The sequence below is a fragment of the Acartia tonsa genome, chromosome 1 (assembly GCF_053477335.1).
Source record: "Acartia tonsa isolate MP-2025a chromosome 1, ASM5347733v1, whole genome shotgun sequence".
NCBI lineage: Eukaryota > Metazoa > Arthropoda > Copepoda > Calanoida > Acartiidae > Acartia > Acartia tonsa.
Genome location: NC_137260.1, coordinates 43,300,258 through 43,325,209, shown reverse-complemented (window position 1 = coordinate 43,325,209; position 24,952 = coordinate 43,300,258). Strand labels below are relative to the sequence as shown.

General features: G+C 33.6%; 1 protein-coding gene across 7 annotated transcripts in view; it reads left to right on the top strand.

The window, feature by feature from the left end:
• Positions 1 to 7,700: 7,700 nt before the first annotated feature.
• The window catches only part of Syn (synapsin), a 94,493-nt gene continuing 77,241 nt past the window's right edge, over positions 7,701 to 24,952 (top strand). For all 7 annotated transcript variants that reach the window (XM_080162783.1, XM_080162771.1, XM_080162777.1 and 4 more), the window contains exon 1: positions 7,701 to 7,809. The gene's annotated coding sequence lies outside the window, so the exon portion shown is untranslated. The remainder of the gene's footprint in view (positions 7,810 to 24,952) is intronic.

Sequence of the window (24,952 nt, the reverse complement as noted above, 5' to 3'; positions counted from 1 at the left end):
AATTTTTGGGGGGGGTATTTACCCCCCCCAAATTGAATGTTCTTAAAAAAAAAATTTTACTGAAAATTTTTTTTTGGGGGGGGAGTAAATACCATCCCGGGGATCTATGATGTAATTGTAAAGCACTGAAGATTCCATAAAATAGATACCTAACTAAATTAAATATTTCATTAAATAATGAAAAAGAATTTCTATAGGCGATTTCTTTTGGGAGGATGTCAGGGTGTCTCAAAACTAGTTATAAAACTTCCAGGACCTATAAGACGCTTCACTTTAAAGTATAATCATATTGGTTCATTGGTTAGTGAGTTGATTATTGTATTTTTATGTTCTAAAGAATGAGATACTACTATATATTTGAATAGTAGTGGCGCCCTTAGCATCTAAGAACTCGTGTTTTCTAAAGGGTAAAAAGGGAGGAGAAAAATAGCCTAAAACCACTCAAAGGATTGACCTATAATAGTGTGGAACCATCATGGGATCTATGTGAAGCTTTCCTAAAAAGAAGAACTCAGTATTAAAAGTAATGAAATCTGAAGCTATAGTCAAATAAACCTTACTTACTACTTTATGTTATAGGATAGTACTTATTAACTTAATAGATTAGGTAGGTGCTTTTTTTACATAATTAAATTACCCCCCCCAAAAATTTTACCCCCGGGGTAAATTAGTTTGGGGGGGGTAATTACCCCCCCCCAACAGATTTGGGGGGAGTATTTACCCCCCCCCAAAAGACTTTAGGGGGGGTAATTACCCCCCCCCAATCAAATTTTACCCCCGGGGTAAAAATTTTGGGGGGGGTAAAAAAAAATTTCGGCGCGCTTCGCGCGCCATTTTACCCCCCCCAAACACGAATTACCCCCCCCCCTAAAATTTTTTACCCCCCCCAAAAAAAAAAGCTTGGACGCCCCTGTTTCGAGGCCATAATGGAATATGATTTTTTACAGTGTTGTACATACTTTTACTCCGTGAATATTAAGAGGAAAAAGAAGTAAAATATATATAAGAGATTATTTAATGGGGGCGGGAAAGGGAACATGAAGGGAAATGTGAAAAAAAATATACATAAAGTGAAAATAAAATTTGAACCTTTTAAGGTATTGGGTTTGGGATGACTGTTTGTATATATAATACTAGCGGCCACGTCCCTAGAGGCCTGTAGAGTAACTATCTTTTAATTTAAGTTTTTAAAAGGAAAGATAAAACATATTTTGGGGGAAGAATATGTTTTTTTTCGGGGGTGAAGTAACCTCCAACAAAAAAGTTATAACTCATCCCAGGACCTATAAGAAGTAAATGAGGACCTTTAATTGTAAAAGAGAATGATTTCGGTTCAGTGGTTAGCGTGATCCATCGGAAGAGACAGACACATAGAGATCCTGTTACTTTTATGCAAGGTTAATTAGGTTGCCAGATTAGGTAATATGTCACAAGGAAGCTTTGTATTAGACCTGTGTGGGTATATTAACTTTACTCCCACTCAAGCTATGAAAATATATATTTTATTTTATATCAAAGGCAGTGCTCCTTTTAGTTAGGGGCTGAGCCGCGAGTATTGATGAGCAAAGTTCTTAGAAATTATTCCTCATTCATTCAACAAATGTGGAAAGAGCATATTTTATTGAAACTTCTTAGTAATACATTATGTAGTTTCCAATGTAATTATTTCATTTTCTATTTGGCTTTCGAAAAAGCTTTTAGTTGTGCCGATATGACGTCATTTTGTATAGGGACTATAAAGAGCTTCCTTTTGAAGCTATCCTATCGTTCCGAAGGTATATCTTTAGATTCTTAAGGATATAATATACATTTTTAAAAACATGAGATTTGTTTTTAGTTGCTTTTCAATTTTAACCGGTGGAAATGTTTAATAAACATGCAATTTCCTTTAGTATTTAATCTATAATTCTGATTTGTGTCTGTCATTCAGTACGTATCTGTGTTCCTAATTTTGATAAAATCAGATTTTTTATTTGTGCTTTCAATTAATGGATGTTGTCATTCTTGTTTCCTAAATATTTAGAACTGTTACACAATAACTCTAGAACCCATGGTTCGTTAACAGGAGTATTTATATTGCAATGCCAGTCACATGAAGTAGTTTCTTTCCAAAACCCCTCCGCCAACTTTTAAGCTAAATAGGAAGAAATTAACGCTGATTAATTAATATTTTATAGCCATATCCCTGCGACCCTCTTAGTTTGTACATTCTGTTGATGTAGGTATCATAACTTATCATAAACAGGACGAAGGGAATCATTATTTCAACTTTTGTGGTTATAAAATCTTACTGAAAACCAGGGTGGAAGGTAACATTAGGCTATAAAGGACATTGATACCCAAGATTCCGTATGAAAACAATTGAATATATTAAATTATTTTATCGTCAAGTGTCTTATCCCTTAAGGTCTCTGAAGAAAACCAACTTAAACTCAAGTTATTCCGTATTCTGTTAGATAAATCGATAAATTATTACATGGGTGTTGAACTAGATTTTCACATACTCTGATAAAGAGGTGCTCTCAGTATAACGACACCTTCCATCACCTTTTTACCCCATCCCCTCCACTCCTACGTAATGAACGAACTGACCTATAAATGATTTCCATATTAGCAAGCTAAATTGACGACAAATTTTCCTTTGTTAATATAATATCCATGTATAACCTTTATCCATTGTTGAATGATATATATTCTTAGCCAGAGATTTAGGGTTACGAAAAAATAATTGTCGTAACCCTGATTATTTTCGATAAATAAATCTTTTTTCCGGTTTTCACAAGTGCATAATTCTTTGTTTTGAGAGAAAGAAAGGGTCGTAGATTATTTCTCGTATTCCTCTCCCTCCTGATTCTTATCACATATGTAGAATACAAACATAATTACATCTTCATATTAAGATGCATATGATCATGCATGTCATATATATGTACTCTTGCCTTTTATTATAATAAATATTTTATTATAATAATCCTTATACTATAGTAACAGGATGTTTGTGTGTCTGTGTGTTTGTACCGAATGATCTTGCTAACCGCTGAACCGATTGGGTTTTCCTTAACAGGGTAGCTTCTCATAGGTCCCGGGAAGTTTTTATAACTATTTTCTTGGGGGTTGGGACACCCCCAACCCCCCCCCCCAAAATGAAAAAGCCCCCCAAAAGTTTTTTTTTATTTTTTTAAATAAAATTAAAAATGAGGAAGGGGCAACTCCTCCTCTCCCCCCAAAAAAAAATTTTTTTTGGGTTATTAAATTTGACTCCCCCCTCCACAAGTGCCCCTAGATGCCTCTAGTGGCGTAGCTGCTAGTTAGTATAGAAAGAAGAGTACTTTTTGTGTTTGTACCTTTTTAAGCTAGAAAGTCCAAATGCTGTCAAAACTGATAAAAACTAGATATTAAATTATTCCATGACAAATCGACAGATATTATATCTAATCAAATCATTTCACAAACAAAATCACCTAAGCACTAATCCATGAGATGAGAAAATAATAATAAAAAGAGTCATGCAACAAATGCATCAATAGGACAATTAGACCATGGCACAAAGGTTCAGCGCTAGCTATTGAAGCTTTTTGTTTCAATTTTGTTCAGTTTGACATTAACAAAGTGCTTGATCAAGATATGTTTCTTAAACAAAATTTGTATGTTCTTTTTTTAGCCGGAAGACAAAAAAAGTGTTTTTTTACTCTAAATTTGAATCCCCAACCACTTGTAAACCCTTAATAGTTATTTATCCCATCGTAATATAGACAGCTTTCCGTGAATATTAAAATGAAAAATTTTAAGATTAAAACCATTTTTGTTATCCCTGAGAGGCTGAAAGCCAAGGCTAACAAAACTGGTATTAATTTTATGATTTTTAAACTAATATTCATGGAAAATTGTCTGTAATACGATGCTAAACATGATTTTTCCAGTATGTCTGAGAACCGCTTCTAATCCAGCGGATATTGATAAGTTATGAAGCCATACTGCAAAATATATGTACTGTCATAAAAGTAAAGTTTGACTAAGATATGTGCAAAAACCTACCACCATTAAACACCAGTTGAGATTTAAATGTGTGCACAGTGCATGATTTATTACTTTAAAGGCTAGAAACTCCAGGCTAATATATGAAGATCACACTTGGGGGTTATCTCAATTTTCCCGCTTAGATTTTGTGCTTGTAATTTTGTACTAGGGTTTGGCCGGATACTTTTTTGGCCGGATACCGGATACCGGATATCCGGCTGATTTATAATGCCGGATATCCGGTTCCGGCCGGATATCTGGCCAACGTTCGATATCCGGCAAAATACCGGATATCCGGCCGGATAACCGGATATCCGGCGTCAAAAATCAGTCGGATATCCTGTAACCGGATAGTTTTAATATCCGGTATCCGGCCGGATATTGAAAATGGCCGGATATCCGGCCAAACCGGATATCCTGCCCAACCCTATTTTTTACCCCTATAAAAATTTTTTGGATATACCAACAATCTGAATTTATATTTTCAATAATCTAATGCAATATGGGAACTAAATCTTTGTTAATTACAATATCTTGGTTTAATTTGAAAAAAAATATGGACTAAAGGCGATCAAGACTTTTAAATAAATTCTAAATTTGAAATGCGTTAAAATAAAACAAACATTACAAGAATTGCTCTAGGGAAAAATAGATTTCAGAAAAATAATCTTTATAAGGAACAAAAATTTGACAAAATTTGAGTTAATCTTCTTCTATAAACTATTATATAAAGTAGTTAGCTTTTACAGTGAAGCTTCTTTAAGGTCCATAGAAGTTTCATAACTATTTTGGGAAAGGTTATCTCCACCATCCGAAGAGAAATTGCCCCATGAAAAGCTTTTATGGGCGTGGCTGCTAGTGCAAGAGAGAACATAAACAAAGAGCAAAAATAGACAATTCAAAGTTATTAATGAGCTTAATCTTTAATGATATATAGTATTTACTATCAATAGAAGAAAAGAATCATTTTATGATTTAAATACCTGTAAAATAAGAAATAATAAGATAATTTCGAATAACATGTGTAGCGCGTTGCTATTGTTGACAAAAATTGAGTTAATCTTCTTCTAAGTATGTACTTATATATTGCAAGATAGGACTCCTTTGATGTTAGAAACAGGAATCAAACATTCTACATATCATATTTGTAGGTATATTATGCCGCAATTCAGCCGCCACCAAGCCACCTAGAGGACATCAAACTGTATGATGCCTAATTTATCAACAATTAGCGGCTACAATTAGATTGGCCACTTTCAAGTTTAATTTTGAAATGAAAAAGTAAAACAAATTCATTTGGAGGAGGGTAATTTTTCACATGGATAATTTCTCTTTTGAGCTTTAGAGTATCATCCCACAAAATAATTATAAAACTTCCTTGGAACTACAAAGAAGACACAGTAAAGGAGAACCATATCGGACCAGCGGTTAGCAAGATCCTAATAAAAAAAATAGGATGAGGTGGGGTGAATATGGGTCACACCAGATGCTAGGGGAGAGGCCATTTGTCAATAATACAAATTACTCTTATTCCATAGCTCAGATTGCAAAAGTAAAAAGCTGGCAATGCTCGATCCCTATCAATATGAATGGGTGCAAATAGGTAAATTTATCGCTTCCTCTGAATTTCACAAACACATTCGTGATTCTACATTCAACAAATGCATTTTCAGTTTTTTTTAGTGGGAAAACATTTTTAGAACAAGTTTTAAATTGTTTGTAATAAAGTTTGATTTGTTTTTCCATTACTCCTTACATAGCAGGATCTTTATCTGTCTGTATTGAAGGATCTCGCTAACCTCTGAACTGATATGGCTCTCCTTTACAATGTAGGTTTTTTTTTTTGTTGAGGGGGGGGGGGTATTTTTTCTTTTAGAAACAAAAACAAAAAAATGGGGAGAGAGGATATAACCCCCAACCAACTCGAGTTTCCCAGAGGCAATGGCTTACAGTAGCAGCTGCGACTGCGACAAGCTAATTTGTTAAGATATTACACGCGGTTTAGGTTATTTTATTACTTTTTTTATGTATTCCAACGTTTTTGCGACGCCATTTAACCGCATCTAGTCAGCTAGCATTTTTACTAAAAGGGAGAAATCTGATTTGGAATTGTCTTTAAAGAATTATAAAGGTATTGAATTGTATGGAGTCATGGAGTAGCTTTAATGATACTCAGGAAATGTTTGCACCCTTCTCTCATCCCACTCACATGCTTCTTAAAATATACATTGTACAGTTTTAATTTCATTGGACTATAACATCACAATAGAAGGCTATGTAAGGCTTGTGCAAAATGTAATTTTAATGCAACAAAAGCCATGAGAACCATTCCAAGTCTCGTGTTTCACACAATAAAACCCACGAAAGGGGAAAATGGGAATTTATCTACCCTAAAAATGACGTGCATGGTACGGGGGAAAAAAAGGGGAATTAAAATGGCTCCGTGCGAAGAGGGGGGCTGAAGCAAACAGAGGTGTAGTAGAATTTCAACGAATTTGACGGAAGAGAGTTTTGCATTGTGACTGACTTTGCCTAACATACATGTCACAAGATTCAAATCTTCATCATACCCTCTACTTTCTAAAATAAAATATCTTTGTTTTAATAAAATTAAATATAAATCCGCTAAAGCAGAAGAAAAAAAATTGTCCAATTTTTTTGTGAACCACTTGACACAATTTTGTATAAATAGGGCTATGTCATGCAAAATTAAATTTTATTCTGTATAATATACATTATAAATATAATATACAAGGAAGTTGGGGTTGAAAGGGTTTACCCACCAACCAACCCTCTGATGGTAATAAAATAGAGATAGAGGTGGGTAAAATAGACATCATATAATGATGGAGAGCGAGAGAAAATGGTTTTAAGAGAGGCAGTCTTAGAGAGTGTGGGGTAAAAGAATTTGAGGGCAAGGGGATGGTTTTATTAACAGTACAAACACTCTCGGAGAATCCCCTCCCCCTTCTCTCACTCCTTCAAAACCATGGCATGAACTAAAGGGGAGAGGAGGAAGGGGGGGGGGGTTGAGGGAAAGTTACAAATTACAAGCAAAATAGAAAGGGACAGTAATACTGGGGTGCGCAGGTTATTATACATAAGAGAAAGAAAACAAATTTCTATCTTAGGCTTAAATGTACAAAAAACTATTTTTTTGTACATTTAAGTCTGGAAATTATGAATATGGCTTAGAAAAATAACGAAAGTAAAGATTTTTTTCCTGGAATAAAAATTTAGTTTGTCAACACTTCCATGCGAAAAGAATGTATAGAGACTGTCTTCTCCTTTTATTACCTCTTTAAATCCAACACTCCTCTTTATTCTATCTTTTTCTTGCTTTTATTTAACAACAAATTCAAAATTTTCATTTTTGGTATACAAGCAAAATAAACCTTATAAAAAATTCCCTTGGGTCACAAGGGGAAAATATATGAGGGGAAAAATATGTAATAAAGAAAGGGGGGGGGGGGAGATATAAATAAAGGAAAGTGAGAAGGAAGGGAAATGGTAGTTACAACCAGCCTCAAAAAGTGGTTCCTAACGGGAATTATATTGCTGTATTTCAATATGATTTCTGCACTGGTTACCATGGTTTTGAGATGCGTTATTTATGAGACTAAAAGACCATGGAATGATCCTCCATAGTTGAGTCACGAGACATAATCAGAAGAATATTGTTTAGTGTGAACCAGAGCCTCACAGGAAAGGGCACATTACTCCTCCCAAACACACATACACACACTCCATTACTCAGTTTTTTACAGATCCTTGGATCTTTTATTTATTTAGGTAATAAAATAATCATTTTTAACCCCTATAAAGTAACCTAAAAGTGACAATTATACCCCTAAAATGTCATAGTTTTTTATTTTAGTTAAAATTACCTTTTTTGATATTAATGTGAAGATTTGGAAGCTAATGATAAAACAGCTTGTTGCTTGTAACAGGAGATAAGTATACAGTTCTCACAAATATATTACCTTTACATCATATATATGATAATATTAATTTTTAAAATTAATTTCTATATGTACAAAAACGTATTTAAACTTATAAAAAAAAGAAATGTTTAGTATGTGTACTTTATTAAACAAACAATTTATTTTAAAAATATTTTTTAATACTATATAACATACTAAGTAAATAAAACAATATACATAAGTATTAACTATTGATATTTTGGTATATTAATGATTAATATATGTAAATGTCATTTTATGTTATTAAACGATTATCTAATTTAAAAATAATATAATTGTAATAGAAATTGTAAAAACACCATGCGAATTTTTAGCTCAAGGATTGATTTAGAAATAATGAATTTTGAAAGCTTTTTATTTAAATTTAATATAGATTTTACTCCTTTTTATATCTCCACACCAATGACCTATAGGAAGCTTTCATATAAGGTAGAAGTTCCCATTCAATTTAATAGATATTTTTAAAAACAAAAAACATAAAATTTACTTTATATGATAATAATAGATTTATTATTACTTAGATATTACACCAGATTATCATGGACTCTAATAAAGTGAAACTTGTAGCTGGCTATAATATAGAATGTCCTCGTCAACCCCCTTGCATCACCTCCTCCTCTCCTACTGGATTAACAAAATGACCAATTAATGATGTCCATGTTAGCAACCTTAAATGACAACAATTTTCCCCTGTCATAATATCCACATATATTCTATATCCATTATGATATGTACATAATGTATTTATCAAGCATAAACTTAGCAATAAATGTAGCATCTTATAGGGCTCATAAATAAATGCATCTAAGAACTACATGTTTTAGATGCTTTGCATATCTTAAAGTGTCTTACACCCTTAATAAATCTCTTTATTTTCTTATAAGTAACTAATGCGTTGCCCCTAGCATCTGTAGCTCTTTATTAGAATGGGGACAAGGCTAAAATAGACTAAAACCATATAAGACTTTTATTGGATAAAAATTCGTAAAAACCATAATCCAAGACTTAAAGCTATTTATTAAAAAATGCGTCATACAATACAAATGGCCAATAATAGACCAATAAAGACTAAATTAACAAGAACAGGCCAGTATACATTTTAATTGACCAATGGTAGGCCAGTATCAAGTAATTTTTTATAGGCACTATAAAAAGCTTGCCAAGACTTTAATTTAGAAATAAGATAGCTTAAAATTAAGCTTCCTTAAATTAGATAACTTATTCGCTTTAATGGCCAGACAAGAAAACCTTACTTATTTATAAGACTAATTTTGTAGCATTGAAAGCTTTTTTCAAGGATTCCAAAATTTAGATTTTTATTGGGTCGCCTCCGGGTTCCAGGGACAAATGCAATCCTTTATCACAGAACCACAATCTCTCACCAATGTCTCCTTTCCAGATCAGCGACACATTAATCCCTGTTTTGTCAAATATATTTAACCTTAGAATGGTGATATTATTTTACACCGATCCTAAACCCAAATATATTTAAGGGATAATCTTTGCCTATAAGCCCTATTCCGAAATTGGCATTAAAATATTATTGATAACTTTATACTGTTATTTTATTCTAAGAATCCTTTTATTCCTAGGTAGCTAACTCTGCCAACACTTTTGGACTGGAAGGATCTGTTGTGATTACTAGAGCCATGCGAACACAGCTACAACATTCCGTTCTGCTGCCTACAGCCCCGTGAGGCGTGAGATTCTTTGTTAGGTACCTTTGTCAGGTAAGAAAATCACTAGGTCTAGCTAAGAACCAATCTTCCAGAGTATTAACAAAGCAAAACTACCTTTAAGACGTGAACTTATTCAAAGTTCTAATCCGAAAATGTTAAATTGTCCGAATAGATAACGATCTCCAACTTTCCTATACTTCAGAAGCTGGGGGAGGATACAGTTGTTAGTATCGGCCGTCAGATAGCGTGCTATCATCAACCGTTGGTAGCCGAGCCACCACTGTACCTTCCCTGTGTTATTCCTATTTAGCCCCGTAGTGACTTGCGACTTGCTGGTACCTAGTACCGCGCTATAGGAGTTCTCTTCAGAAGAAAATTTGGAGATAACTATCCGTCCGGATACCTAAGCTTTTAGGCCCTAAGGAGGCCCTATTCTTAAATTTATCTCAATTGACCAACACCAAAATGATATTCTATAATTTATTTAACAAAGTATTATGAATTTATCTAACAAAACTTTTTACTTTTTAGGTGTGTTCCAAATGTAAAATCCTAAGTTTGAGCCGCCAAGACTCTCAAGAAAATTCCAAAGAAAGAGAAGGGAGTCTTCCCTTAAATTTTAGAAATTTCAAATAGAGTTTGTGTGATATATAAATTCCGTGAAACGACTAACTTTTTCTCTCTTCCAGGTTCACTTTTATAGGCCTGAGACCTATGCAAAAAGGAGAGACAAAAAGAATGACTTTTATTTTTGTGTTGATTTCATGTTTAATTAAAAATTGGCGACCTGATTTTTAAGATTTTGCATTTAATAGTGTGGGTATAATTCAACTAAATCTCAATATTCATTTCATAAATAAGATCACATTTTATTTTATTTTACATCAAGAATACATTAAACTATTGGTTTCGAATTAGTTTTTTCTAATAATGTTTTTTCAATGTCTTCTTTAATTTTTACAGATTTTCATTCTTTTAAATTTAGTTTTTTATCACGAAACCTCTAATTTTATGATTCTTGTGTTGTTTTACTAATTTTAATTTATATTGACAATATTGGCTAATAATTTTTTAGCTGTACTATGACAATTCTATTAAAAGGGTTATGTTCTCTAACATTATCTTTTAGGGTCTTCGTTTTATAGATCTTATTTCCCCATTTTAATAGATAGGTCTTTATACAAGCTTTTTTACTTAAAAGTTATATTAAATTGTTTTAAATTTGTCTAATTTTGATAATATTTTTATAATCTTTTACTTTCGCTAGAATAAATACATAATTTAAGGTATGGGTTGGCTTTTTCCCAGTAAAGCTACTCTACAAGTCATTCATAGAATCGGTTTAGGGGAAAAGGACGAACCATGCACCCCCCTCAGAAAGAAAAGCTCGATTATAACACGTTTCAAGAGGCTAAAGATGACCCGTGTTTCATACAGCCTTGGTTTTTGAGGTGTTTTAAATCATAGGATATCTTTCGTTTATTATTTTAATGATTTTTTTGTGTTTTTCGTACAAAGAAAAATTTTTAAATACTATATTTACGATATTGTTAAAGTTCTTATTTTATAAACATAAAATGACCAAAAATACTTATACCGATGGCTAAATGTCGTCTTATCTCACATATTTCGCGAATGCCGCGTACACTCCAGAGTACGCCATATTGGATAACCATGCCGGTTTTAGTTTACTTTAAGGTGGCGTCACGCTGAAATTTCTTATTTTCTAAAAAGGGAAAAATACAGTGAAAAATCATCTTTTATAGGTTAAAAATTTATAAAATGCATGTGTAAATGCATAAATTTAGGCTAGGTGATAATTTCAATATATTTTCCCTTCGAATTAGCCTTCGGTGATAAGTTTTTTCTTGTCGAATGAGGAATCAATTCTTCATTTTGATATTATTAAAAGTGATTCTTATTTTTCAGAATCTTCGATTATTTTCTGCTATCATCTTTTCTTGTTTGTTTTGTGCGAAACTTATTTTTGTCAGGCATTATGTTAAACGAAGTTGCCATGGGGAGGTTATACTCGGTCTTGGCTGAGTATAATCTCACCATGCAACAGTTTAATGCCCTAAACATCTATACCGGCGGTAAGCTGGTAGAGATGTTAGGGCAGCCAGGCAGGGATAAGGAGGAGGACCGGTTGTTTCTTCAGGTAAATATACCTTTTTATTGTTCCGGCACTGATCCTTAATCCTGTTTTTTCTATGGAGACTTTTTTACTATAATAGATAATGTTTTATCAAATGAATATTTCAATCACAGTAATGTATTCCCTTAATATTAATAATTTTATATTTATTAGAATCAGCTTCTGTTTTTGGTTTAGTTTTCTTCTTTTATTTGCTGATTTTAATAAACATAAAATGTTATTACATTAATTACAATATTACATTAATTACAATATTTTCGGTCATTATCGCTTAGTTTCAACGTAAATCATTTATATCAGTTTTCTTAAAAATTCTCTATTCCATAATTTAGAATTGTATAATATTTAGTCTCCCTATTGCGATAGATAAATATCTTTTTCGGACTAAATTTTATACGTATTGTTTAAAGAAACTTTTTTCATTTTCATAGTCATATAAAATTTCAAACATCCCTGTATTGCGCTTATCGCATAGCAGTTGTTTTGTGTTTGAATTTTATATTTTATTTATTTTATTGTGTTTTAATTATTCTTTTTTGATAAGTAAATGATTTTCCTTTTTTCAGAATACGTTGCATCAGTTAGAGAAGGCCGGGCTTGACATGATCAGCCCGGCTGATCCAGTGTCCGGAGATGTGTTAATAGCCATACTGACTCTTATCTCTCTGCTGATCATCCTTCTTTCTGCGAAATTCCGTAAGTGCATAGTTCGTTTTATTCGATTTTGACCGATTTTTTAATATATTTTAACTTTACTACTTTATTTGCTGAAAGTAAAATACTCAAACAATTTAGCCTCTTTCATTTGTGTATTTTTCAGTCAGTTTATCATATTTTAAATTATTGGTCAAAGGAACCGTCTGATCAATGTCACCCCTTTCCATTTATATTATTTACATAAGAGCAGCTAGCAGTGACAGAAAGGTATCATTGATCAGATATTTCCTTGAATATATTACATATATTATCGTATTTTATTATTTAAGGCAACTTAATTATAGAGTAGTTTCTCCCTTTTTTAACTTTAGATTTTTTACAGTTTTTTAGCCAGCATTAGCTTTTTCGTGTTATCTTATTTTAAAGATTTTTTAAATTTTCCCTTTTTTTTAAAAATAGGAAACTTTGCTTTTGGGTCTTGAGTAAAAATAAGTTTTGTTTTGGGTTTTGATTAAAAATTAACTTTGCTTGGGGTTTTTTTTGGGTTAAAATTTGTTTTGGGTTTTTTGAGTAAAAAAAAAATAAAATCCTTTTTTGCGTTTTTGTTTCCAGTGGTAGATCTTCATTACATTTGGTTTCGTTGTCGTTTGGTGGTCCTTTTTGTTGGAATCTTCCTGGTTTCACGTATTTTTGCCTTGTGGTATTCAGGATTATTGTGGAACATATTGAGTTTTTTCTCTATCATTTGTTGTTGGGCTGGGTCCAGTTGGTGTCTGTTGATGCGTTTTATAATTTTTATCATTCTGTTTAGAGTTTTCCTGTTTCCTGGTAAAAAGGCCATTGGTTCAATATCTATGTCGTACACGGGGGTTTTTAGAAACCAATCTATGATGAAACGCCCGTCTTGCCTGGCTTCTTTTTGCAAAAAGGTCCATTTATGATCCCCAACCACATTATATTGTCGTTTTAGTACTAGGACAACTTCTGACATTTTCCTGCAATCTTTGTAGCATCCTAAAAAGTTATGTGTACACAAAACCTTGTCTTGGTTAAAGTCTAGATAAGGGATAGTGGTTGTTCTAAGATATTCTAGTTGTTCATGGTGTTTTAGGTTCCATAGTAAGATAGGATCTTCAACCTCTGCGGCTGTTACAGGTAGTTGGCTAACGCTGTCCATTGGGGTTGGTTGGTCCATTGTACTTTCCATGCTTGGCTGGTCGTCCTGTTGGGTTGGTTGATGGGCGCTAGCTAAGTCATTGTCTATTTCAGCAAAAATGTCGTCTAACATTTCGTTATAGGCAGGGAGATCCTGGAAAGTGATGTTTAAGTCCATATCTATGGCTTCTTCCAGGCTTGGTGTTGATGGTTGTAGTGTATTCGCAGAATTTGCCGGGGCATCATTGCTGTCAATGCCAAGAACGCTTTTGACTATGGTTTTTCGATAGCAGTTTAGATCTTGACCGCCAAAGTTGAGTGGTTCTCCCCTGACCAAGGCAACCGCCGTTTTACAGACGAAAAGGCCACAGTCAGTTAGGTTTATTTGTTGTGGCGCATCGTTGACGATACTAACGGTTACAGGCGTGTTTAAGATTTTTTCTTCTACAAAAATGTTGTGTAGTTTTTGCAGGCTTTCAATAATACTTTTTCTATGATCTGCTAGGTCCCATTTGAGAAGCGAATCATAGTATTCTATAGTATTGTTTGATTGACAGACTATAACGAAAGCCCAGTGGTTCCCCCTTAGGTGAAGGGGAATTAGGACTATTTCTCGGTCTAACATGGTGTTTAGTTGTCCGTCATATATTTGGTTTAGTTCCTCTCGGCTGTTACTTTTTAGAAATTCGCCAAAGTAGGTATGTAGGATAGCGACATGTTCAAGGTGACCCAGTTCCTCCATTAAAAAGGCAAACATTACTTCCCCTCCTAACCATTGATTAGGACACATAGTTAATATTTCAGACGTGGTAATTGGACGTCTGTGTTTTGGGGTATAAACGGTCTGATTCCTCTCAACCAATTGCATTAGTTCTCCTGATGGGAAATCTTTATGTTCAGCTGATAACATCAGCTTTCTTAAGGCTTCGGTTAGGACAGATTGGTATTGTCCCTCGGGATAAATTTCATTTTGCCCAATATAATTATTTTCCCCTTCAATTGGAGCTGTCCTTCCTGAAAAATTATCAGCCATTGTCAATCCTCTCAATTGTCCACCTGAGCGTGGCTGGGATAGGCGGGTTTGCCCTAACAAATACAGGTGGTAGAACCACCCTGAGCGGTGACGCTGTATTTGCGGGACTTTACAGCCGCGGCTAATAACTTCTCGTCTTTAGGAAATGCACACTCTGATTGTTTATTCTAAAAATATTAAAAAATCATTAAAAATTTGTTTATCCCTTTATCCCGGATTAATTTAGCTTTTTTTTTTTGATTAAGTATAGAAAAATTATTAATTAGTGATTGGGATGTATAAAGATTGTTTTAAAAGTTTAATTAAAAATGGAGAAATAAGCATTGGTTTTAGAGGTGTCGGGTGGCAATTTTTCATGTTTGGCTTATTAAAATTATTTTGTAATGGAAAAACTGTAGTTTACCTTGAAAATTGTTCTTCTACCAAACTATTTTTATTTGAATTATGATCAATAAAGGTTAAGTATGATTTCAAACACATGTGTCCAGTCTCAAGTTTTAATTGTAACTGATTTAATTTGATTTTGAATTATTCTTTTATATTTTTTAGAACAATATGGAGGTTTTTTATATGTTTTTATAATTAAGCAAAATTAGATTTTGTGGCATGATAATGTTAAGATTTGAATGTCGTAGTTTTTTGCAAAGCAGTCATTTTCGTTTTAAATGTCTAGTTATTGTCTTTTGGTCCTTTTTGGAATTTTAATGGTTTTTTCGGTTATCCTGGTAATTTCTGGTACTGTGTGGCTGTTGTACAATTTTCCTAATTTGTCGGTCTAAAAATATGTGTATATATAGGTACCTAAAAATAAAATTAGTAATACGGCAATTGAATGTATGTTTTTTCTAGATAAACCTGGATTTTTAAGATTTTAGAGGGTTTTATTTATTTTGTTAGAGGAATTTTTTAATGTACACTGGTGGCCGACCCTTCAAACGGCTGGCCCCTGGAGGTTAACGAGCTCATATTCTGTATGTCTAATTTCTTGTTCTTTGCAACAACAACATTTTGCTAAATTTTTTGCGTCATTTTTTGTGCAAGGGAACCATCTGAATTCTCCTTCGTTACTAATGAAATAATTACTAAAACATGTAACAATGACTATGAGCACGTTAAAACCTCCAAAGGAAACCCAAACGAAAATTGCCCACCAGTGTTGCACTATAAAATCGTAAATTACCCCTAAGATATCATTGAAAGATCCGGTTTTTCCAAAATATTTGTTAATAATGTCCGGCGTCATAAGAAAGCTGGCGATAGGATTTCCTTCGTGTTGGTAAATTTCACAGGTAGTGTTGCAGGCATAAGTTAGGTCCTCTATTAATTCTGTGTGTGCGTCTGCTGAGAATGTAAAAGTATAATCGCAACTTTTCATTGTGTCCTTTATGCATTTGTTGTCCTCTACTCTTATATGTCTTCCTAAGCAATATACAGAGTGATGATGGATTAGTGTTTTGTCACAAAGGAGCTCTGGGGGAAAGGTAGATGAAAAAATCGTCCTTTCTCGCAAAGCCCATTGTGGCACACCACCAAACCACATCGATTTGTATTTGTATCCATAATGTTTATCAGTATTAAAGGCCCATAAATAATCATCATGGTACAACATGCTTACTATAGGTTTATCAGCAGCTACTAAATCCACGCATTCTCGTAGCAAGGTGGGATCAATCACTTTAGGTTGATCCCCCAATGGGATAATATTAATTAGATAATTTGATATTAGGTCTATTTCTTCCATGATACGGCGGTATATTCTTTGTCTCAAAGGTGTTTTGGTCCCTTTTAAGATGTCATAGATTTTTTGTATTCTGAGGCCTAAGTCAAATTCCTGTAACTTTAATGTTTTCCTAAAATTGATTTTGGAGTAGAGTGGTGTAAATCCACTATTTGGTATAGATTCTAGTGTATTCTGAATTTTTTCGCTATTTTGTGTTAATCCTGCTAAAATTTCAGTTAAAGTGTCATGTTTTGTTTCCAATCTTATTAATCTTTGTCTAGTTTCAGGAGTTTGTACTAAGTTTTTTATCTTTTTAATTTCATCATAAGCTAGATTAATTTGAGACAGGACTTCTTCGGATGTTCTGAAGTCTGGATAATCAGATTCGTCATCACCTTCGCCACTGTCTCCTTTTTCAGATTGTTCTGACCTATCGTTATTATTTTGATCTCCATTATTATTATTTTGTCCTCCATTGTTATTATTTTGTCCTCCATTGTTATTTTCTTGGGATGATCCAGCATTGGCTGGAGGTTTTTCACTGTTTGTTGGAGGTGCTTCACTATTACCAGGAGGTGCGGCGTTCGATTCTGATTGTCCTCCATTGTTAGCTGGAGGTGCTTCGGAACTTGATCCGGCCGGTGTTGCAGGATTTTCAGAAGATGGAGGAGTTTCATTCTCCACTTTTGGTGCGTTGATTGGTAAATTATTGCCTTCAAGTATTTGCCGTTTTAGAATACGATTTTGCTTTTTTAAATCCCTATTTTTCCCCATAGTTTTCTTGAATAGGCCTCTAAGATAGCGGTTTTTTAAGGTTTTTGATTTTAACATTGAGTCGATGGAGATTATATTATTTTGTAATGCGATTTTTTCAGCAACAAGTTTTAGTTCTTTGTTTTTTGCCACTGCTTTGTCATTTTGCAGAATTTTTTCCGTTTCAATCCCTTCATTGATGTATGAAGTAGCAGATTGAAGTTGTTCTTTTAATTCTGAAATCTCTCGTGACAATTTCTCTCTTATTTGTAGGATGTTTTTTCCGTAATCTTTTTGAGCCTTTTCTTTTTCTAGTGTTAGGTCTTTGATGGTTTTTTGGCATTCTTCCAATTTATTTTCTAATGAACCCCTTTTTGTTTCTATTTCTTTTATTTCTTTATTTAGCCAGTTTACCTTATCATCTTTAAACCTATCTTTTTGAAATATTAAGGTATCTAATTGATTTTGAACTGTAGTTTTTTCGTTAATGGCTTTATTTCTTTCTAATTCTAGTCTATTTATTTCCTTTTGCAAAGCAAATATATTTTGGTTTAATTCTTGGAGATTCTTTTCTAGAGTATTTGTCCTTTTTTCGCAATTCTCTAACCTTATTGTTAGTAGTTCTTTATCGTTGTTAATCTGTTTGTTGTCTATTGTTAGTGATGTTACAGTACTTTTAAGTTCATTGAGACTTAAATCAGCACTTAATTTTTCAGCCGTTATTTGTTCGTATAATTCATTTAATTCTGCCCATCTTCCTTCCGCTGTGTCAGCTCTTGTTTTTTCAGCTGTTACTCTACTTTCTAATGTTAATTTACTTCCAAATAAGGCATGATTTTGCGTTTCTAGGTCATCATACCTTCGACCTAAGTCCTGATATGTTGTAGATAAATGTGCTAAACTTGCTGAACAATCTCGTTGTAGATTTTCTAGCCTGGTTCTTTCCTGTGTTTCTAGTTTAATGATGTTTTCTAAATCTTCTATATGATCTTTTAACCTTGTTATTTCGCTATCTTTACTAGCTGCTTGATTAATAAGTTGTCCTAGATGTTGTCTTAGATCAAAAATAGTTTGTAGTATATTTACGTGGTTGGGATCATCACACTCTGTTAGATCCACCTCCATTATTTCCTCTGTCAGCCTATTTAGTGGTATACATCTTAGCCCTTTTCTATTATTTTCTTCCTTAGGTAAAGGTTTTATTGAGGCATTACTTTCCCCACTGACTTCCATTTGTGATTCGGGATTATTTTCGGGTTTTATTGGGTTAGGGTCATCATTGTCAACCTCCATATCTGTGTTAAGATTGTTTTCAGGTTTTATAGGATTGGCATTTGAGATGGAATCTTCCATGTCTCTGGATAGATAAGATTCTACGTCAGGTTTAACTAGGATGTCTTCAGGTTTTGTGGGTGGAGTGTGTTCAGGTAAGGGAGATTCTTCTGTTGCAGGAGAAGAATTTTCAGGTAAATGAGATTCTTCTGTCGCAGGAGAAGAGTTTTCAGGTAGATGAGATTCTTCTTTCACAGGTGGAGAATGACCAGGTAGAGGAGCTTCCCCGTTGGAGGCTGCATGGCTATGGCCTTCCAGTGGTTCTTCAGGTTTGGGAGAAATCATAGGAGCTTCTGTTTTTGTTGTAGGATTATTATTCGCTACTGTTGCTGAGCTCGATTTTTCCGTAGGGTTAGAGCTAGTTTCAGTAGTTGGAGGGGTTTCCGTTTTTGTTGTAGGGTCTGTACTTGCTTCTGTTGCTGTGCTCGATTTTTCCGTAGGGTTAGAGCTAGCCTCAGTAGTTGGAGGGGTTTCCGTTGATGGGGTAGATTCAGATTGTGTTGAAGGTAGCGTTGGAGGAGGTGATGGAGGTAAAGATTCAGATGTTGGTTCTACTGTTGAGGGTGATGAAGGGGGTTGTTCATCCCCTAGCTCATCTAGTTCACTTTCGTGAATTTCATCGCTATCGCTTTCAGAGTCGGAGCTCGAATTCATCTGAGCGTCAGAGTCTGTGTCAGGATTATAATTTGGGTCGTCATAATCATTATAGTTATAATTGAGTCCTCCTAAGTCCATGTTTTGACCCCCGTTGTCTTGACTGTCACTATTTGTATTTATATTATTTGAGGTAGAAGGGCCAGCTGAATTAGCACCAGGTAATGGAAGATTATTTGAATCCAAAAAGTTGATTAAACCAGAAGTTGAATCGCTGACATATCTGCGAAACACTTCGTCTGGCATTCCTTCCATTCCTAGCAATTTAGCTATGCCTTTTCTTACTTTCTTTTTTAGTACTCGGGTATTGTATCTTTTTAAATCAAAATTCCCTAGTTTTCCTATTCTAAATAATTGTTCTCTTCTTAAATTTTCGATTCCATAATTTACTGATATACTTATTTTTAGTTGTTCAGATCTGGGTCTATCATTATATTGAGTGGGTGGATTTTCAAAACCGTTATCAAAAATTATTTCCAATATTTGTCTCATAGTGAAAGCTGGGAATGCTGGGTCTGCTATTGCTGGGGGTTTGTTAGAAATTGCGGGGTCAAGACGTGGTTTTTTAGGCTCACTACGCTTTTTTCTAGTAGGACTTTCAGTGGTTATAGGGTTACTAGTAGTAATCATGTCATATAATTCTATAATCAGATCCTCTACGTTAGCTAATTTACATGTAATAGTGCCATTTTTGATTCTATCCAAACTATTTTTTAAGTCTAGTAATCCTATACCAATATGGTTCAGTTGTTCGTTTTGGAAATATCTCCTAGCAATGAATTTAAAAGCTTGCCAAAAGCCATGTTGAATTTGATCTCTAAAAATGTTTTTAAACTCTTTTTCCCCTAGAATTTGTATTTTGAATTTTATGACGTCTTGGTAATAAGAAGGGAATCTTTCTACTGGTAGGTAGTGAGATTCCTTGAGAAAACTGACCTGTTCCCCTTGTAAGACACCACTACTAGCCCCAAATAGTAAGGATAGGATTAACAAAATCATTTCCTAAAAGTAAAAAAAGTTTTTTAGTTCTATCGTCTAGTTTTTTATGTAACCACTGAAAGTCGAACATTTTTAATCGTCCTAATTTTTCAATTTATCATAATAAATACGCAATTTTTTGTATACAGTTGCTTTAATCGAATAGTCGGGTGATACCAGACAGTGCAGGTAATCGATCCATAATTTGTTGTAGTCTGATTTGATGTGTAATCCATTGTCTTTTTTCAAATCTAACACATATTTCAGTATTATTTTTTGAGCAGTCTTATTTCCTCCTAGATTTCGGAAGGAGTACGAGAAATTCCTTTTGCACAGTGTTTTCAAAAATTCCATATCTGCACGAAATATTTTGTCTATGTCTAGGTTGATTAGGATGAAATTGGTCCAGTGGCGCAATGGCACCACTCGGACTATTGGTACATTTGATATAGTAAAATGATTTTTTAAATGTAATTGCATTGATGTCACTGTATCATGGATTGTTTTTATATTTTGGGTGTGGTGATCAGGATCTTGGCAACACGTATAGATAAATCTTGGGGAGGTTGGCAGGATCACGATTCTTTCTCTCATTTCTGACCATTCCATCCCTTTTCTCTTGAGATTTTTTATCAGAAACCATAGTAGATTCTTCATACATTGTATGTAGGACATTGTTTTGTTGTTGTCAAAACCGGTTGTATTTTCTGGGTTATGGTGATCTTTTTTACATTGATTGACAAATAGGGAGTTTCCTGTTAAGTTTAACAGTATTAGTGTGTTTTTATTTATTTCTTTTCTTATGGATTCAAAGAAATTATTTTTTATTTCTCTTTTTCTGGGGGGTAAGTTTGATGAATATAACATCTGTACATTTGTTAGGAAAACAAAAATAAAACCTGCCTTTTCAAGTTCGGACCTTACTCGTTGAAAGTAACTTCCCCCTATGCATATAACTTTTTGTTTTTTATATGCAGGCGCCATCTTTTAATCTCTGATTTATATGCTGTGCTGAAACATAAAAATAATATAATTGCTTTTTAAAATGATATCAATTAATAGATTTATTGAGTATTGGTCCGATCTTTAAAAGGTTTATCTTAATTTATATATAATGTTTTATTAATTTTGATTTATTTTCAGTGTTGCCAAAAGACAAGCTGCAAGCCTTCTCCCGGCGTTTTTCCCTGGCGTTTGGTCAGGTGTTTCATATCCGGTCACGTCCGGGGGGGGCCGCCAACGATCTCCAGCTTGAAGATATCGAAGCCCCTATGAGCAACCCCGCTGTTGAGCGCGAAGCTGCTGTTGTGGAGGGCGCTCCCCCAGCTTATTGTTCTATTATGTGGTAAGTAACTTTTTTAAGTATCGGACTTATTTTAAAAAAGTGTTCTCAATAACCCGCTAATTTATCTCTTATTTTAGCGTTTTATTATCTAAAGACATTTTAACAAAAGTTTTTTAATATATTTTTTGATATTTCTTTAATAATTTATTTATTTTATTTTCAGATTTTTCTGCTTCCCAGATTTACCTGAAGTATTCTTTGGCCATTTGGCTGTAAGCTAATTTACCATCTTTTTATCTGCTGTTTAGCAGATTGCGAGGTAATAATTAGTATTTTGATATATATATTGCTTTTTTATTTAGTCAGTGAAATTATACACTGAAATCTTACAGTTTTTGATTAGTTATTGTTATGGATCCCAACTACGTTTACGACGAAGATAGTAGTGAGGAGATTGGTGTTGATCTTCATGATGGTTCGTTGGACTATCACAAAGATTTTTTACGTTGCTTAGAGCCTTCTGTAGTTAATGTTATTTGTAGGTAATGATTATTTTTGTACTTTTTTAGAAGTATTTATAAAAGGAAGAATAATATTATTTATTAATTCTGTCTTTTCCTTTTTTAGTCGCTACCAACATCAAGCGCCGCCTGTCTTGTTTAACTGTTCCGAAAATATCTCGGATTTGAAGGAGGCGCCCGTGAGCGGCCTTCGGGCCGCTTGCCCAGCACTCTTGCTGGTTGGGGCTGGCGTTGTGTGTTTTCTTTTGGTTATTGTGGTGAGTACCTTTTATGTTTTTTAAGTTTCAATATATTTGGTTTTTTATAACCTATGGTGCTTTCCTCCCTGTTTTTATTTTAGGGTCTTTGGAAAGTTATTTTTGGTCTATGTTTGACCTATTGCCCCGTTCTTATCTGTTTATAAGTTTGAGAGCTAGTTGCCCTTTTTGATTTGAGCTAAAAGACCTCTTTTTTCTTTTATTGAGGAATAAGGCCGTATGCATACTTTACCCTTATTTTATTTGAATGAAACTTTAAAGGATTTTTTATTAACCAAAAGATTTAATGTTATTTGCAATGGCAAATACTCTCCCCCTGTGGCAAAAAAAATTACCTTTTAGGGGTATTTTGACGACATATATGTAGCTTTTATATCTCTTTTAATTATTTAAATTCCAGGGATGTAGGGAGGGAGTATTTTGATAAAAATTATTTTCTATCTATCTTATAAGTGATTATTTGTTCAAGACTAGTAGCGCTTTTTTTTTTTTTTTTTCTGACATTTTAGAATTTTGACTGACTGAGTATTAGTGATATAGCTTTAGTCGAGTGAAAGATAGATAGGGGTTGTTATTTTATTTTATTTGCTGTTTTATTCGGACATTAGTTTGTTGCTATTTTATGTTCCTCTTTGTCTAAGGTTCGGTTATGGTTGGTTGTCCAATAAGAATTCGTTTTAAAGGACAGGTTTAAGAGGTATATTCGCGAGTTAAATGCACGTGTTTTGTTTATGCGCTTGGGTATTTGGTATAAAAATAGTTTGCTGTTGTTTTGGTTTTACTAGTTGTGGTTTTTTGTTTGAAAATGCTTTTAACAGAGGGGGAGAAAGTTGAGGCTTTTGAGCTGAATAATAGTCAGTTTGAAAGTTTAAGATTGAATTTTATTTTCCTTTTGGATAAATTTCAAGATGAGGCCCGTTATGCTAGTTTTGCTAGATTAGATGATCCAATGTTGCCTATAAGAATTAGGGAAGAATTCTGGAATTCTGGATTCTTTGGTCGTTTGGATAGCCTATATGAAAGATTTCTTGCCCTACAACCAGCATTTGGTGCTGATCGTGAATCTTTTGTTGCTAGTATTAGACCTATTATGGATGGATATAATCAGCTGCGCGAAGAGTTTGATGCTAATATTTTATAAATTAGTTTGTTCTTTTTATTAATAAATATGATGTGTTTTATAGTTTGTATTTTATTTTATGGTTAAGTGTTGTGAGATTTTAATATTCGAAATTAGTTTGATTTGGTTATTATGGTTTAAAATCTACGTATTTTGTTAGTTTTGAAAAGTTTTATTGCAAGGATTACATTTTAAATGCAAGCTAAAATGTTATTTTTTAATTTTGCTATTTTTTCTATTGCTGTTGTGTGTTAACACTATAAGGATTATAACTTATATTTAGTAGTTTCATAGATTTAACGCTTTTTGAAACAAAATTTTATTTTTACTTATTTATTCTAAGGTTTAAGTTTTTTGCTTGTTATTTTGAATTTTTTGATATCGGTGTGTTTGTTTGTAATCTGTATGTGTGTTATTGACAATTTTAAGTATAAATATAAGTTGTGCTTTATGAATTTATCATTCTCTATTGAACTTTGGAATAAAGATGTCTGAGATGGAGTTCACGGATTCGGGTGTTTGTTATGAGTATGCCTATGAGAGTGCCTGTGATGATTGGGATTTTATTCGAGAATACGAGTTTGGTTGTGCTCGGCAGCAGTTCGAATCTTATTTGGAATATCCTGGTGATGGTATCTGTATCTTGGCTAAAGAATGTTTGCGTGAATTGGATGTATTGTTCAACTATTTCAGCTTGAGCCGCCCCATATTTGGAGAAACCAAGGAGGCTTTTGTTCGAAAGATGAAACCTATCTATAAAAAGGTTGCAAAACTGGATCGATTCTTCCGAGATGCTATGGGCTTGGTTGGCCAGAATGTTTATGATATTTGGCAAGAATATTAAAATTTAAATTTGTAGTTTAGTTTCAATTTGTAGTGTTTTATAAAATTTATTGTCATAATTTTATGAATAAATTTTGTAATATTTTTATATTTGTTGTTTTGTATGCTCGAAAATATTTCTGATCTATTTTGTTTTTGTTCTATGGCTGGTTTATTTATCCTTGCGCGCGCGTATCCTTATCTGGTGTGCTCAGAGTTCTAATGTTTTTTGCATTTGGTTTTACATTTAGTTTGTTAGCGAATATTCAAAAGAATGGCTGCAAGCGAAACTGTTAGATTAATTTGGGAGGATTTGACTAGCGTCATGAGGAATGCACATAGATATCTACAAGCGAGGATTGAGACCTCTGATCCTACCGTTGATAGACAGGAGGTGGTTAGACTATTGGGTGTCCAAGAGACTTTAGTCGCAAGGGTCTTGCTCTGTCGGCCTTTGCCAGGAGAAACTGAAGATGTTCAACTTGCTAAGTTGAAAACCGTAGAAGATGATGTAGAGTTTCACCAGCTACAAGTTTTTCATGTTTAGACAAATTATTTGTGTTTCAAATATACATTAATAAATGTGAAAATTATGTTAACTATTTTATTTTATATGATATTTTTAAGATTTGTTTTGCTTTAGTAATTTTGCCGCCTCTTTTGTTGTTAGCTGCCCGCAGCTGCTCTGTAGATTAGTTAATATCTTAATTGGTTTGAAAAGGGGTGTTTTTTATTTCTCCAGGTGTATTAAGTCTTTGTTATTTGGCGCGCTTAATTTGCGCGCGAATTGGTTTATATTTGTGTTTTAGTTGATGTTTGCTTGGTTTG